This window comes from Psammomys obesus, unplaced genomic scaffold (assembly GCF_907164565.1).
Source record: "Psammomys obesus unplaced genomic scaffold, mPsaObe1.curated_primary_1811, whole genome shotgun sequence".
Lineage (NCBI taxonomy): Eukaryota > Metazoa > Chordata > Mammalia > Rodentia > Muridae > Psammomys > Psammomys obesus.
This window is the reverse complement of record NW_026595423.1, coordinates 8,665-22,814: the sequence shown is the minus strand read 5'-3', so window position 1 is coordinate 22,814 and position 14,150 is coordinate 8,665. Positions and strand designations below refer to the sequence as shown.

The 14,150-nt window shown below is 45.4% G+C and overlaps 1 long non-coding RNA gene across 1 annotated transcript; it reads right to left on the bottom strand.

Moving 5' to 3' along the window:
- Positions 1-330: 330 nt before the first annotated feature.
- LOC129685746 (uncharacterized) lies at positions 331-12,461 on the bottom strand. The gene is made up of 4 exons (XR_008721531.1): positions 12,425-12,461; positions 7,875-7,942; positions 1,555-1,631; positions 331-474 (listed from the first exon to the last, which is right to left on the bottom strand). It is a non-coding gene; the product is annotated as an uncharacterized LOC129685746 (long non-coding RNA).
- Positions 12,462-14,150: the final 1,689 nt, after the last annotated feature.

Sequence of the window (14,150 nt, the reverse complement as noted above, 5' to 3'; positions counted from 1 at the left end):
TTCATCAGACTAGTAACTCATCTTAAGAATGGTATTAAGGTATGAATTATAATAGGAAAGATGGAAAGCACCAGGGACCCAAGCATAAGCAGGTCGTACCAACATGCATTGATGCACACTTCAAGACCATGGACCCAAGCTAAGCATGGGAGCAGGCACTTGTCTACCCAGATTCTCAAGAGGCTGAGTGAAACAGGGGGATCACTTGAGGCCGGAAATTGGGGACCAGCCTGGGGCAACATGACAAAGCTTTATGGAAAGAAGCAAAGTAAAGAGGAAAAATCAACTAAATGCCTTGCCAGGACCCAGCATCGCTTTACCTGTCTCGGAGCTCATCTCGCCCTGCTCTGGAGCTTCCGCTGCGGGGACGGCTTCTGCCGGCTACGTGCTGGACTTTGTTTCCTCAGGTGTGCCCACAGCCACCTGCGTGGACAGAGGATGACTCACTCCTGAGTGTAAGCACTTGCTTGGTATCTGTCGTATGTAAAGGAAGAAGGAAGTTCCATCTGGATTTTTATCCTCTGTGATGAGAAAACCCACAATGACATCAATTCTGCCGAACAGAACGCCGGCGATATCAAACTTCAAAACTCTCTGGTGGCATCTAAACTTAGGAAGCTTTCTCCTTCCTTCAAGTTCAAGTAAGAATGGGAGAGAAGGGGCTGGAGAGATGGCTCAGTGATGAGTAAGAGCACTGTCTGCTCTTTCAAAGGACCCAGGGTTCAATTCCCAGCACCCGCAGGGCTGCTCACAGCTGTCTGTAACACCAATTCCAAGGGATCTGACACCTTCACACTAATGCACATAAAATAAAATTAAATAAACTATTTTTAAAAAATGGCTGGGAGAGAAGACAGTACAGAGGTCAGAGAGAACGAAGGTGTTTCTGTAACTAACTTGGGAGTCCTCCCTGTGACCCGGCAAGACTGTGGTGGGCTTCGCCTATTAATTCCTTTCATTTGCTCTTTGCTCCACTTGTCTGTTGGGAAAAGGAGGGGCACTTTAAGATGCGAAAGGAGGACCTTGGCCTCTGAGTCAGATAACTAGTTCTGACGCTCGCTTCCTCCTGAAGGGAAGGTTAACTGTGTGAGTAAATCTGCTGGACTTTTAATCCCTAACAAGAAAGACAATGAGCTGTCCTTCTCTGTAGCTGTCCTCTGTTGTCAGAACTTTGGGTCAAGTTCAGGCTACCAATTCCGCTGGGGCTCAGCGTCAGCCCTCAGAACTACACCTCCCACTAGGGTCTTATCCTAGTTTGGACTCTGTTGCTATTATAATGTCCAAGAGCAAACACAACTTGGGGAGGAAGGGGCTTATTTGGTTTACACTTCCTCCATTACTGAGGAAAGCCAGGGCAGGCTCTCAAGCAGGAACCTGGAGGCAGGAACTGAAGCAGAGGCCATGGAGGAACAGGGCTTACCGGCTTGCTCTCCCTGGCTTGGTCAGCCTGCTTTGGAATCTACCTACGGAACACCTGTTCAAGGATGGCATTGCCCACAGTGGGCTGGGCCCTCCCACACCAATCATCAATCAAGAAAATGCCTGCAGACTTACCTATAAGCCAACCTGGGGGGGGGGGCGTTTTCTCAGCTGAGGTTCCCTCTTCCCGGATGACTCCGCACATTCACACACTAAATAAAAATGAATCTTTTTTGTAAAGGTCTTTAAGTGTGATGAATCAATCTTTATTTGTTGTTTGTTTACGTTCTTTTGGGACAGAGTCTCCATGTAATCCTGGCTGCCCTGTAACTTCCTATGTAGGTCAGGCTGACCTCAAACTCACAGAGCTCCCCCTGCCTCTGCCTCCAAGGGTCAGGATTAAAGGCATTCACCACCACAGCCAGTTTATTAATCCTTTTGAAATTAGTGTATTAATGGGATAAAGAACGCACAACAGGAACCCTGAGGCCCCCCCGAAACAAGCTCATCCTCTCTAAATATGTCGCCACCGTGCAGCTGCTCACAGACTGCCTCTTTCTAGGTTAGGGAGAGACAGCTCAATGGTTAAAAGCTCTCGAGTTGCCCTTCCAGAGGACCTGGGTTCAATTCCCAGCACCCACCAGGGCGCTGTCATGTGTGACTTTATTTCCAGGAGGCCATAACACCCTTTCCTGACCTCCATGGGCACCTGACATACATGTAATGCACAGACAGACACATCTTTTTATTTTATTTTTTTTCAAAAAGAAATGAACAAAATTTAATTCAGCAAGCATGACCACATCTCTCCCCCTGCAGCTGCTGAGACCTCTAGGTTTCCTGGGGTGTAGCCTTTCTCCCAAGCTAATAAAATTGTCCTTGAATTTCCTACTTGTGTTTTTAAAAATTCTTTTATCTGTAAGGCCACTGTAAGAGAGTGGTCTCCACTCCGTGAGTACCGTCACAGTGCTCTCTTGGTGATGGTTTAAACTGCTCTCTTGTTTGGTATTTGTATAGGTCATCTTCCAATTCGGATGTGCCAAAACCCATTGTGTTCATTGTCTCCGGATCTGAAGCTCACTATGTAGCACAGGGCGGCGTCAAATCCTGTCGGTCCTCCCGTCTCAGCCTCGAGTGCTGGGTTAACTGCTGTGACCCTCTATACCTGGGGGACATTTTTTTTTTTAAACGAATACTTAGGCATTGTAAAATAATGTCCCAAGCACCATCCTTACACCTCCCTCTCTAGAGAATCACTCCCTTAGGGTACAGTCCTAGAGAGGAGGTTACAAGGCAGTAAGACATTAGTGACTCCTTTCAAAGACAGAATTTCATGTATCCCGGGCTACCCTCCAACTGGCTCTGAGGCCATGATGACCTAGAACTTCTGCTCCTCCCACCCGCCACCTCTGGAGTGCTGGCTTTATAGCCCTGTGCCACCACACCTGGTCTTGGGAATGGAACCCAGGTCTTCCTACCGATGGAACTGCATCCCTAGCCCTTTAGACATGTGTTAGCCGGGGCCTACGCAATAGCTTTTTAGCCTGGGTCAAGACAGCCTGGATAGAGCAGACAACGCTCCCGCCCAGACTACCTGCCTTTAGGCTCTGGCCAGCTAGACCCCGAAAACAAGCATCTTTTTGGCACCACAGGATTAATCTTGAGCACCCTTTCCTTGAGAGACATCCGCGATAGAAATCCAGCCGCGCCCACCGTCTCAGCCAGATCTGAGATCTGCTCGGGTTCCCACTCGGGTTGTTTCTTAAACAGAGTGGATTTTACGGAACATTTTAGTGATAGGTGAACTAAGCCAAAGAAGATGACGTAACGCTTCAGCAGCGGCAGACTGGCATCACTCCGGATGAGCAATCACTTCACTATTCATCCTTTAAACCATGAAATTTCAAATCGCGGGAACAGGTTGTTGGTCTGGAACAACACCGTCCAAACAATCCGCGTGCAGGCAGATGCCTCAGTTTCCGCCTCCAATCCAGGTCAGGCGTTCCTCGCTGCAGGGATGGGCCCGGTGGGTGTGCAGCAACCGGGCGCGTGTGCGTGCTGGGGCTCACGCAGTTACGACCTTGCAGAGACAAAACTCCCGAAGACACCTCGATCCACCGTTTCCAGAAGACAGTCCTCAGGCAGCGATCCGCGAGCAAATCTCGTCTTTCCTAGGCAGAGGACGCCTAAAACTTCAAATTCCCACCGGCTGGCTCGCCTTTCCCGGGGACTGTTTACTGCAAGGCCCGGGGATGGCGCGATGGGGTTGGTTGCAGTTTGTGTGGGGTGGGAGGGGAGGTGTTTGGCTTTGAAATTTCTCTCTTGTTGTAGCTTTTGGTTTGTTTGTGGAATTTGGGGAGGATGGTTTTGTCTTTGGGGTTAGCTCTCCTCACGTTTCCCAAGCTGGCCTCAAACTGCGGCGCTGAGGCAGCGCTCCCGGTTCGAGCCTCGGCCTCTCTAGTAGCTGTGGCCAGCGCGGTCATCCTTGTAGCCAGCAGGGGGGGGGGCAGAAAAACAGCACGATTAGCTGAACCAAGCCCCAGCTGGACCGGACTTACTTACAGCCTCACGCCTTCCTTTGTATATATATATATATATATATATATATATATAAAAAATCTCCCGCTGCTCGCCTGTATCAGATCCAGCTTCTCCTATTTCTGACCTGGACTCTGCCTGTGGTGGCTGTAACATTCACGATTCCTGAGTGATCATTGTTATTTCTCTGGGAGATAACTGTCTCTTTGGACAGTTGACCCTCTAGGAGCCGGCAGCCCCCGTATTATTCACTAGGCTATTAATACTTTTTGATTAGTGGCACACGCCTTTCACCCAGCACCCAGAAGGCGGAGTGTCTCACTCAAGCAAGAAGGCTAAGGTAGTTGGTGTGACGAAAGTTACATTTTATTATGCTGGGGGTCACATACAAGGTTCACACTTTCAGTTCCTAGCTATGGTCCTAAGCCAGGGTCCCCAGCGCGGGGTATCTCAGCTGAAGGTCCGGTTCAGATTTAAGGGTCAGGATGCCTGGGGAGATGGTCTAGACGCAGGGCACATGTCTCCAGCGTCTGCAGTCCTGAAGAAGTGCAGGCGCGGTAGAGCTCTTGTTCTGTGTCTGTATCATCAAGCGGGCGTCGTGGGTGGAGTTCGCGTCCTGTGTCTGGTTATCTTGAGTGACTAACGTCACTGGGTTCTGGTGATCGGGTGCAGCCTTGGGTGTAGTGGGCTTCCTGACTAAGCTATTTTTACATCTCTGAGAGACATTTCTTCTTCTTTTTTAACGTTTTCTTTATTTATTACATATACAACGTTCTGCCTGCAGGCCAGCAGAGGGCACCAGACCTCCTTATTATAGATGGTTAAGAGCCACCTAAAAGGCATTAAAAAAAAAACACACACACACACACACACACAACTCTGCTCCTCGCATAGAGACTGGTGGATCTCTGTGAGTTGGAAGCCAGCCTGGTCAACATAGGGAGTTTCGAGACAGCCAGGGCTATGTAAAAGAGACTTTGTCTCAAACAACAGACAAGCAAAAACCTTTAAATTGTTTTATTTATGTGTACATGTGTGCTTGTGTGGGTAGTTAGCACATGTCTGGTGCGGCGGTCAGAGAACAATTTGCAGTAATCGGTTCTTTCCTGCCATCTTCTGGGTCCCAGGGACTGAACTCAGGTCATTAGACTTGGTGGCAAGTGCCTTTACTCACTGAGCATCTTACCAGCCCTGCTTTTTGATCTTTAAGATAGGGTCTCATTCTGTAGATCAGGCTGGCCTTGAATTCATGGTAACCCTACTGTCTCAACTTCCCAAGTGGTTGGGACTACAGGTGTGAGCCGCTGTGCCTGGATTACCATTTACCTTCTAAGAATTAAAAACAGTAGTTTGTAGCTAAAACAGTTTTTTTGTTGTTGTTGTTTTGTTTTTGTTTTTGTTTTTGTTTTTTTTTGAGACAGGGTCTTACTGTAAAATTCTAGCTAGTTTGGAATTCCCTATGTAGACCAGGTTGGCCTGGAACTCACAGAGATCCTCCTGCCTCTGCCTCAGGAGTGCTTAATCCCAGTCTAAAGCAATTGTTCTTAACAGTATTTTCCTGTGGCTTTCTCAGAGTGACAAGTTATACTGAAATGGGGCAAAGGTACAATGAAGGGGTGATGAGTTTTTGTTCCCAAAGAATTGTATCTGTGGTTGAGAATGTAGCTCAATTCTAGGATGCATGAAGGCCTGCGTGCTATCTACAGCACATAGTGTTAAACACTATAGTAACAGTCCATGGCAGGTGGAGGGAAAAAGAATCCTAAATTCAAGATCATCTGAAGCTATATATTAATAGCAACCTCAAGGCCAGCTTGGGATACAGAAACCCTGTTTCAAAAACAAAGCCAGGGCCATCAACATGGTAAAGGCAGTGTGGGCCACAGCGGATGACATGACTTCCATCCCCAAGACCCACCTGCTGGAAGGAGACTGACCTTGAAAGTTGTCCTCTGACGTCCCACACACGTGTGCTCACACACTTAAATGACTTAAAAATTAAAACAAAGCTCTGTGTAATTGCAAATGCAAGGAAAAGCGGGTGTGGGCACATAAAAATACCAAGGAGCAGAGCGATGGAGGAGTCGGGGTGTGGTAAAATTACAAAGATAAGATGTGGGTGCAGGAACTGAACCCAGGGTTTTATAGTTACTCTAGATTACTGAACTGCAAGCCAGGTCCTAAACAGGAGCCTCCCTGAAGCAAGGCATTTTGGGACATGCATCAGAGAAGACAGCTCAGACATGAGTCTAAGCCAATAGAAAGAGTTTATCAGCCAGCTGGCAACAATACTGGGTGTTCAGGATCCCAGTGTAGGCCCAAGCTTTTCTTGAAGGGGTGAGCTTTTAAGCACTAGATCATGTTCTGGGTTGACACACTTCACTTAACAAGAACAGTTAGCCAGAAGCAGAATCACAGAAGCCAAAAAGCAAGGTTAGTACACTTAGGGGCTTTCCCAGAACTATGGACTTTGTATTCGTTTTGGCAGGTAGAGCTACCTGTGTGCTGAGTTTTCTGGCCTAAATGGAGTCAGTTGTGCTAAGGTCTAGGGGCCTGTGACAACATCACCTGCAGTCTAGGAGGGAATGAGGAGTTGCAGAAACATCTGGAAAGTCAGATGAGGAGAGTGGGGCAATCTGGCTAGACCCAGTACAATGTTTGCCAGGATCAGACGCAGCATCCCAATTCTGCTAGATACTGCCATCAGGTTCCTGCCCAGCGCCCTGACATGAAAGCTGAGCAATTCATCGCTGCTCTGGTCCAGTGGGAGTAACTGTGATGAGTCACAGTAACAGCGACAGTGACTGTGGCGTGATGGCCGGGTCTCAGAGAAGCCTGGCCAAAGGAGTCAAGGAGAGAATACTATCTCGTGTAATACTCCAAACCATTTCTTTCTCCTCCTCCTCCCCCCCCCAAAAAAACCCCCCAAAATAATGATAAAATCAACAGAACAGGAACACTGACAAAGACAGCAAAGTCAGATCTTTACAGACACACAGTCCAATTTCTCTGCTCATAGACAAAGCATTCCTGTGTGTTTCATGATAGAGGAAGTGTTCAATACTGTTTTTTAAGTGGAGAAGAAAATGATGAGGAAATTAAGGTTTAGGCAGGCATGGTGGTATATGCGTGTAATTCCAGCAATGGGGCATGGAGGCAGGAGGGGCCAAGGGCTTCCTTGGGCCTCCTGGTGACTGTGAGGTCAGCCTGGGCTACATGAGACCCTGTCTCAAAACATAATAAATAAAACAAGAAGAAAACTCTTGTGCAGTCACTAGTGTTTCGATTATTTATGCCCCATTCCTTACTTAAAAATAAAAACAGGGGCTGGAGAAACAGTTCAGGGGCTAAGAGTGCTTGCTCCTCTAGCAGAGGACCCAGGTTCAGTTCCCATCACCCACATGAGGGCTTACAACTGTCTATGACTCCAGTTCTAGGGGGATCTGGCCTCTGCAGGCTCCTGCACACATGTGGTACACAAACTCAAGTGCACAAATACACATAACATAAAATAAGTAATAAATAAAATTTTTTTAAATTAAAATTGAAAAATATGACCAGCAAGGTGGATGAGCGCTTGCCACCAAGTCTAAGGATCTGAGTTCTATTCCAAGAGCCCAGCTGGTGGAAGGAGAGAATCCACAGGTATGCACATCCACGGGGCCCATGAGAAGGTCCGAGACACCTTTCTGGAGTGAGTTCTCTTCTCCCACCATTGGATTCTGGAAACTAAACTCAGGTCACTTGGCTCAGTAGCAAGCACCTCTTGCCCACTGAGCATCTTGCCAGTCCACATTGTCTGTTTGTTGTATCAGACAGTCTCATATACTTCAGGCTGCCCTGGAAACCGGAACCTCTTGCCTCTACTTCCCAAATGCTGGTATTACAGGGGCTGGAGGTAAAAAATACTGCCATACCTGGCTCATGATGTCCTCAGAGTTAATATGCAGAATCCAGGATCAGAACAAATCAAACAACTGCAGTACTGGGAAAAGGAAAGAACCATTGTTAGAGTCTGAAAATCCAAAACAGCCCAAGCAGTCACAAGAGTCCAGTTGAATTAGGCAGCAAAAACTGACCAGTCAGAGATAACCAAACAGACTTGGAAGCTGACTGGGTCTTCAAATGTTCATCTTAGTAAGTATTTAAGCAGACGACAAAAATTTATTTTACTCAGGCCTCTACTGATCGTTCAGAGTCCTGGAACAGACTTGGGGGCTGAACTTCGACCAAAACCCAGAATGTTGCAGTGCTTTTAAACTCCCAAACCACAAAGATCTGTGCCAGGTTATCCCACCATTCAGGATTTAGGGACAGGGGACTTTCTTAGGCACAAGTCTTTGTCTTAGGCACTCATCCTGTTCCCATTGGTTGGGTTATTCAACTGTGTTGGGGTGACAATACCCAGCATTCACGTCTCAACTTGCCAACCAGGGTGCCAGTTACCTAGGGAGGTCCTGGGAGCTTAAGCTTTATTTGATGCCTATTTAAAATGGAAGTTTTATTCAAAACGGCTTCAGTTTGGTTCCTTCTTACATTCCCCCCTTGTCTTTGTACATTATTCTGATCCTTGATTATCTGTTTCAGAGCATAAAGGATTGTATTGGGTCCTTAGGACCAGGAGTTTAACTGAGTTGAGAATTCAAGGTTCTATGAGGAGCAGGAGTTAAAGGAGAACCAGTGGTCCTGTTAGTGATGAGTCAGGTGGCTAGCCAAGGGGACCAATCAAATCGATTCTGGAACCAGTTACCACCCTGGCTTCCTGGTTCCTATCCTTAGGTTTTGTTTTATTTGGGCTAGGGTATCTTGGGCTATCTCAGAGGTATAAAAACAACAAGCTTTCCTCAAAGGGAATTTACTTTTGACTTAGCATTTCAGAATGTCAAGGGGGCAGGGAAGATGTGCTCTCTTCTGTGACTATTTCCAGCTGAAATTGGGGCATGAGTTGTCAGGACCCAGGGAGGCTGAGATTGCTAGCCAAAGGCTGGGTGATAAGGTATTTTTTAGAAGCATCTGGTTAGCTGATCCAGCTGCAGGGACAGAGAAGAATTATATCAGCTGGATTAGTTTCCATCAGCTTTCAGCAAGTCAAGAGCTCAGCAAGTTGTAGCTCTTAGGTGCTCCCTGGATGGTGTCGGCCAAGAGGAAATCTGCTGAGACAAATATAGCCTAGGGACAGGAATTAAAATTTTCTGGTAATTGGGGAAAGGAGGAATAGCAAGATCAGAGGAAAATCCCAGTTTCAAGAATGGACAGATGCAGAAACTCAGGCTGTACGTATCTGGTGTTTGTTGACCCGTGACAGGTAGACACTTCTGACTTCTTTGATTCCCTGAAGCTTCCATGTATTTTTAGTTTATAAAGGTGATATATTAGCATTGCTATTGTACTGAAAGTCGTGCTGTAGAAAATAGTTGACAGGTGTCTGGAAAACAATCGGAGTAGATTCATGCCTTTGAGTCCAACAAAAACTATAGTTTTGAGTTTAAAAGGCATGAACGTTTTTTGTTGTGTTATGCCCAATTTGTGAGGACCCCCTACCCCCCCCCCGAAAGACCACCAGGGAGTGGAGTCCATTGCAAAGCACATGAGAATCTTTATTCGAAGCTCAAACTGGACTCTGACAGACACCAAGGCATTGGTATCCAGCAGAGAGCCCCAGCTCCGGAGTGCGGGTGATTTATAGGTCCCAGTCCCTCCCAGCATGTCCAAAGCAGGGGATTCTAGCCTGGCAAACTTCTGTTGGTTAATATAGGAAAAGGGGATGCTACATTTCAAAACTATTTGCAGTGGGAAAGTGCCAGAATCCTGAATGGTTCTGGCTTTCTTTGTTCTCTCTCGTGTGTGTGTGTGGGGGGGGGGGGGGGGGGGGTTGTTTGTTTTTTTGTGTTTTTTTTTTTTTTTTTTGGGGGGGGGGGGGGGGGGGGGGGGGGACGGTTAGCTATCTATTAGTCTGTTAATCTGTGCTATCTTCAGGAGCAAGGCCATCCAGGCTGATTACTTGGCAAGAGTACCTCTAATGAGCAGCAGGGTCATCTCCTCCCTCCCTGCAGCTGGCTGGATGTGCCTAGAAGCAGCAAGGTCAACCTGCCTGATATGTTTTAAACGTTTTAGCTCAGTACCCCAAAAACCTAGTTTTTAATTCTTTGGTCTCTCAGTTGTTGTTCAAAGAACAAGGTGTATAGGTTGAACAGAGACGTTTTAGCCCGATAAAAGCATCTTTTAGTTATATCTAGAAGACAATCAAAGAATACATAAAATCCTGAGCTTGTGAATGAGACATAAGCTGTCAGTGCATCAAATCTTGAACTTCCAAAATCTCAGGGAAATGACAGCACGGACAGGGAAAGAACTCTGAAACATTCCTTATCTCTATATATTTTAAATTATTTTTGAGATCCTTAGAACTCATTTAAGTTGTTTTTTAAAAAAGATTTATTTACTTATTATTATTTATAATATTCTGCCTGCATGTATGCCTGCAGGCCAGAAAAGGGTACCAGATCTCATTATAGATGGCTATACGCCACTATGTGGTTGCTGGGAATTGAACTCAGGACCTTTGCAAAAACAGCTCTTAACCTCTGAGCCATTTCTCCAGCCCTTATTTAAGTTCTTATATCCTTGAAATTTGAGTGGACTTTGAACCTCTTTTTTAAAAGTTTAATTAGTTTATCAGAGACATAAGTAGTTATTATTGATAACAGTCATTGTAAAACATGTTCTTTTACTGAAAAGTTTACATCTAAAAACTGTTTATTTGTTTGTTTGTTTGTTTGTTTGTTTTTCTGAGACAGGGTTTTTCTGTGTAAGCCTTGGCTGTTCTGGACTCACTTTGTACACCAGGCTGTCCTTGAACTCACATCAATTTGCCTGCCTCTGCCTTCCTGAGTGCTGGGATTAGAGATGTGCACCACCATGCCGGGTGACATATATTTTTAAATCAGTCTCTGTTAGCCTGAATAAACCCTAGGTAGGGAGAGACAAATTTTTAAGCCGCTGATTCTCAATTTTTTAGTGCTGTAATCCTTTAATATTCAAGTTCTTTGTCAGACTGCCTAAGGCCTCTATTCTATTGCATTGTAATATAGGAATTTTTCAGTCCCTGATGTTTAGTTGTGATCCTAATTTTTAAACTCTTATTTATCTATTCATAAAGATCATGTATTAATAAAGAGAGTACAACAAAATATCTGATAAATTTTAAAATGTTTCATAGCTTTATAAATTAAAACATTTTAAAAGCTGTTTTAAAGTATCCAGTTTTTAATTTTTTTTAAAACTCTAAGCTTTCTTTGAAGTTTAAAATCTCTCAATCCTGTGTTTTTTGAAGTATCAAAATAACGTGATTTTTTTTATACAATGAAGGCACAGAGCACAACCATAATTTTTAGAAGGCAAAATCAAGTTTTAACAGGGTAAACAATTTAGTGTTTTCAAATCGATTCCAAGTGTGTTACATTTATGTTACAAAATTTGCCTGCCAGCAAGAAAAGTTCTTGTCTGTGAATGCATGGAGGTGCAGTCTTAAATCTTAAAACAAAACAAAACAAAAGCCACTGGTTTTTAAGACAGGTTAGAAATTATATGAAAACCTTATCTCAGCTTAAAAGTATCTTTGGAGACCTGTTTCCTCGGCTGGCTCATGACATGCGTTGAGGCCCAGAATGGCTCCAGTGCTGAGTTATTAGTTTTAAGTCAACTTTTTGTTACAGATGTTACAGATTTTTTAACCATACCCAGTAACTTAAAAGTCAATGATCTATAGCCAAGACATCTAGAACATAGTAAACTCATACATTTAAGACCAGTCAGAAACAGCCATGCCGTGGCCACACACATTCATATATTCAAAACTGACCGACAAAACTTTCCTTACTTCTCCCGGCTGTCATTTCAAGAGAGGAGCACCTTGCTACCTGCTGTGTCCCACTCCCGGGGGCACAGAGGTTCTGGAGCAGGAATAGCTGCCAGCTTCCTTACCCGAGAAAGCTGAGGAGCTGCTGGTGCCCCTTTAAGAGCCACAGATCAGGCTGTCAGGCTTTGCTGTCAGGCGAGCAGGAGGCGGGGCCTTCACCAGCAGTGCTGGGCTCCTAGCTGCGGGTGCCCTGGTTTATCAGGTTTTTGTTGTCCCTATTCAGCCCCTTTTTTTCCTGAAAATCCTTGAGATGGGTTAAGACTCAGTCAAGGGGTGAACAGTCAGCAGATGAAGTTTGGCCCATTTTTCCAAACAGGAAACACAGAGCAACAATCAAACTAAACGAAACTACAGACAGGAACTGACAGACATGTACAGACCAGCATGCCCAGAACCAGAACCAGAACCAGGTGTTCCCCCAAACGGCAACCAGTGAGGGGGCAGGATGTCTCCTCCTAGGTACTCTGACCCTAGGACCAATGCTGCGTCCAGTTTCTCCTTTCTTGAGTCCCAGATTGGTTCCAACCGTTAACCAGAACACAGGCTTACCTTTGGAGGTCCAGATGACTGAAAAAAAAAAAACAAAAAACAAAAAACAAAAAACAGTCCTAGGTCCTGCTAATTAGGTTTGAGGCTCAAATTTGGCACTTGGTTCTGGGCCAAAGCATTGAATGTTAGGGTCCAAAAATCCAAGCAGGGGCCCAAGAGTCCAGCACAGCAAGATCTTTGTTTGAATTAGGCAGCAAAAGCTGACCAGTCAGGGACAACAGCACAGACTCGGGGGCTGACTGCATCTGAGAACGTTCATCTTAGTAAGTATTTAATCAGATGACAAATATGTATTGTGCTCAGGCCGCTGCTGACGGATCGTTCGGGGCCCTAGAACAGACTTGGGAGCTGCACTGAGACTACAAGCCAGAATGTTGCAGTGTTTATAAGCTCCAAAGCCACAAATGTCTGTGCCAAGTTAACCCACCAATCAGGACTTAGGGATAGGAACATGTCCATAGGAACATGTCTTGCCTTTGTGGTACACTTCTCCTGTTCCCATTGGTTGGGTTACTCAACTGTGGTGGGGTGACAATACCCAGCAATCATGTCTCAACTTGCCAGCCCCGATGTCACTTACCCACGGAGGTCTTGGGAGCTATATTTGACTCCTATTCAAAATGGAAGTTTTATTCGAAATGGCTTCAGTTTGTTTCCTTCTTTGCTGGAGTCTGGCTCTGATGAGTTCAGGGAGTCAGGGGCCCTGGGGACAAAGCTTTGGAGTCTGCCTAACGAAGGAAATGACCACCAGCTTGCTGTTAAGGAGATGGCCCCGAATAACTTCTTATTTATTTATTTCATTTCAAAGTCACAAAGCTTTCGATTTCAGTTTTATTTCCTCAGCTATGTTCCAAGAAGCTAGACAATGATTCTCTGAAAGTTTTTTTTTTCCTTTCACAAGTTTCCTTCTCTTTTATTTCCCTTATGTAGACATTTCCCTTATGTAGACACCCTATGGCCTAAGAGTTAAGCACATCTCTGTAGTCCTTGTGGTTAGCACACTGCATCTTAAACACCTAGCCGGCTGCCTCTGTAACACACTTCACAAGTTTTTATCTGAATGTCCTCTGACAATGTCTCTGTTTCTGTCTGTACAACCACAGCCAAGATAAGAAGCTGTAATTTGTTGGCACAAGAGCTGGCTGACTCTTAGCCAACCCCTCCTGTTTTCTGACTGCCTGAGGCTCTGGTACCTACACGGATAAGTTTCTTGTTCCTGAACTAATGCCCTCATGCTTATGTGACTCACTAACTTCTCTGATCCGTTCTAGGAAGGGCTGTTTTCCGAGCCAGAGGATACTGTGCTTCTCTGAGACGTGTTACACGCTTCAAGAGACCGTGTGACCTCTCAGCGTGCCTTTTCTTAAAACTTTCCTGGCTTTTGAGTTGCTTCGGGAATCATCATGTCAATCCCGTCACAGATTTTTAATAAACCCACCCCAGGATTATTAAGAGATTTCTATTGTGCCACTCCTGTACCCCTTACAGAGTGTGGGGGGGAGAGCTACCAAGAGCACACACAGTGTCACCCCAGGAGAAACAGCCGAAGCTGCAGATTTCTGTCAATTTGGTCCTTGCCAGGCATAGAGGAGCTTCTCCTCTGGGGCTTCCCACGGGGGGAGTCATCCTTGCAGCTCTCGGATGCTGTTCTCTGGGACAGAGCCAAGGTTTGCTCTTACAACATTTTTTTTTTTTTTTTTTTTTTTTTTTTTTTTTTTTTTTTTTT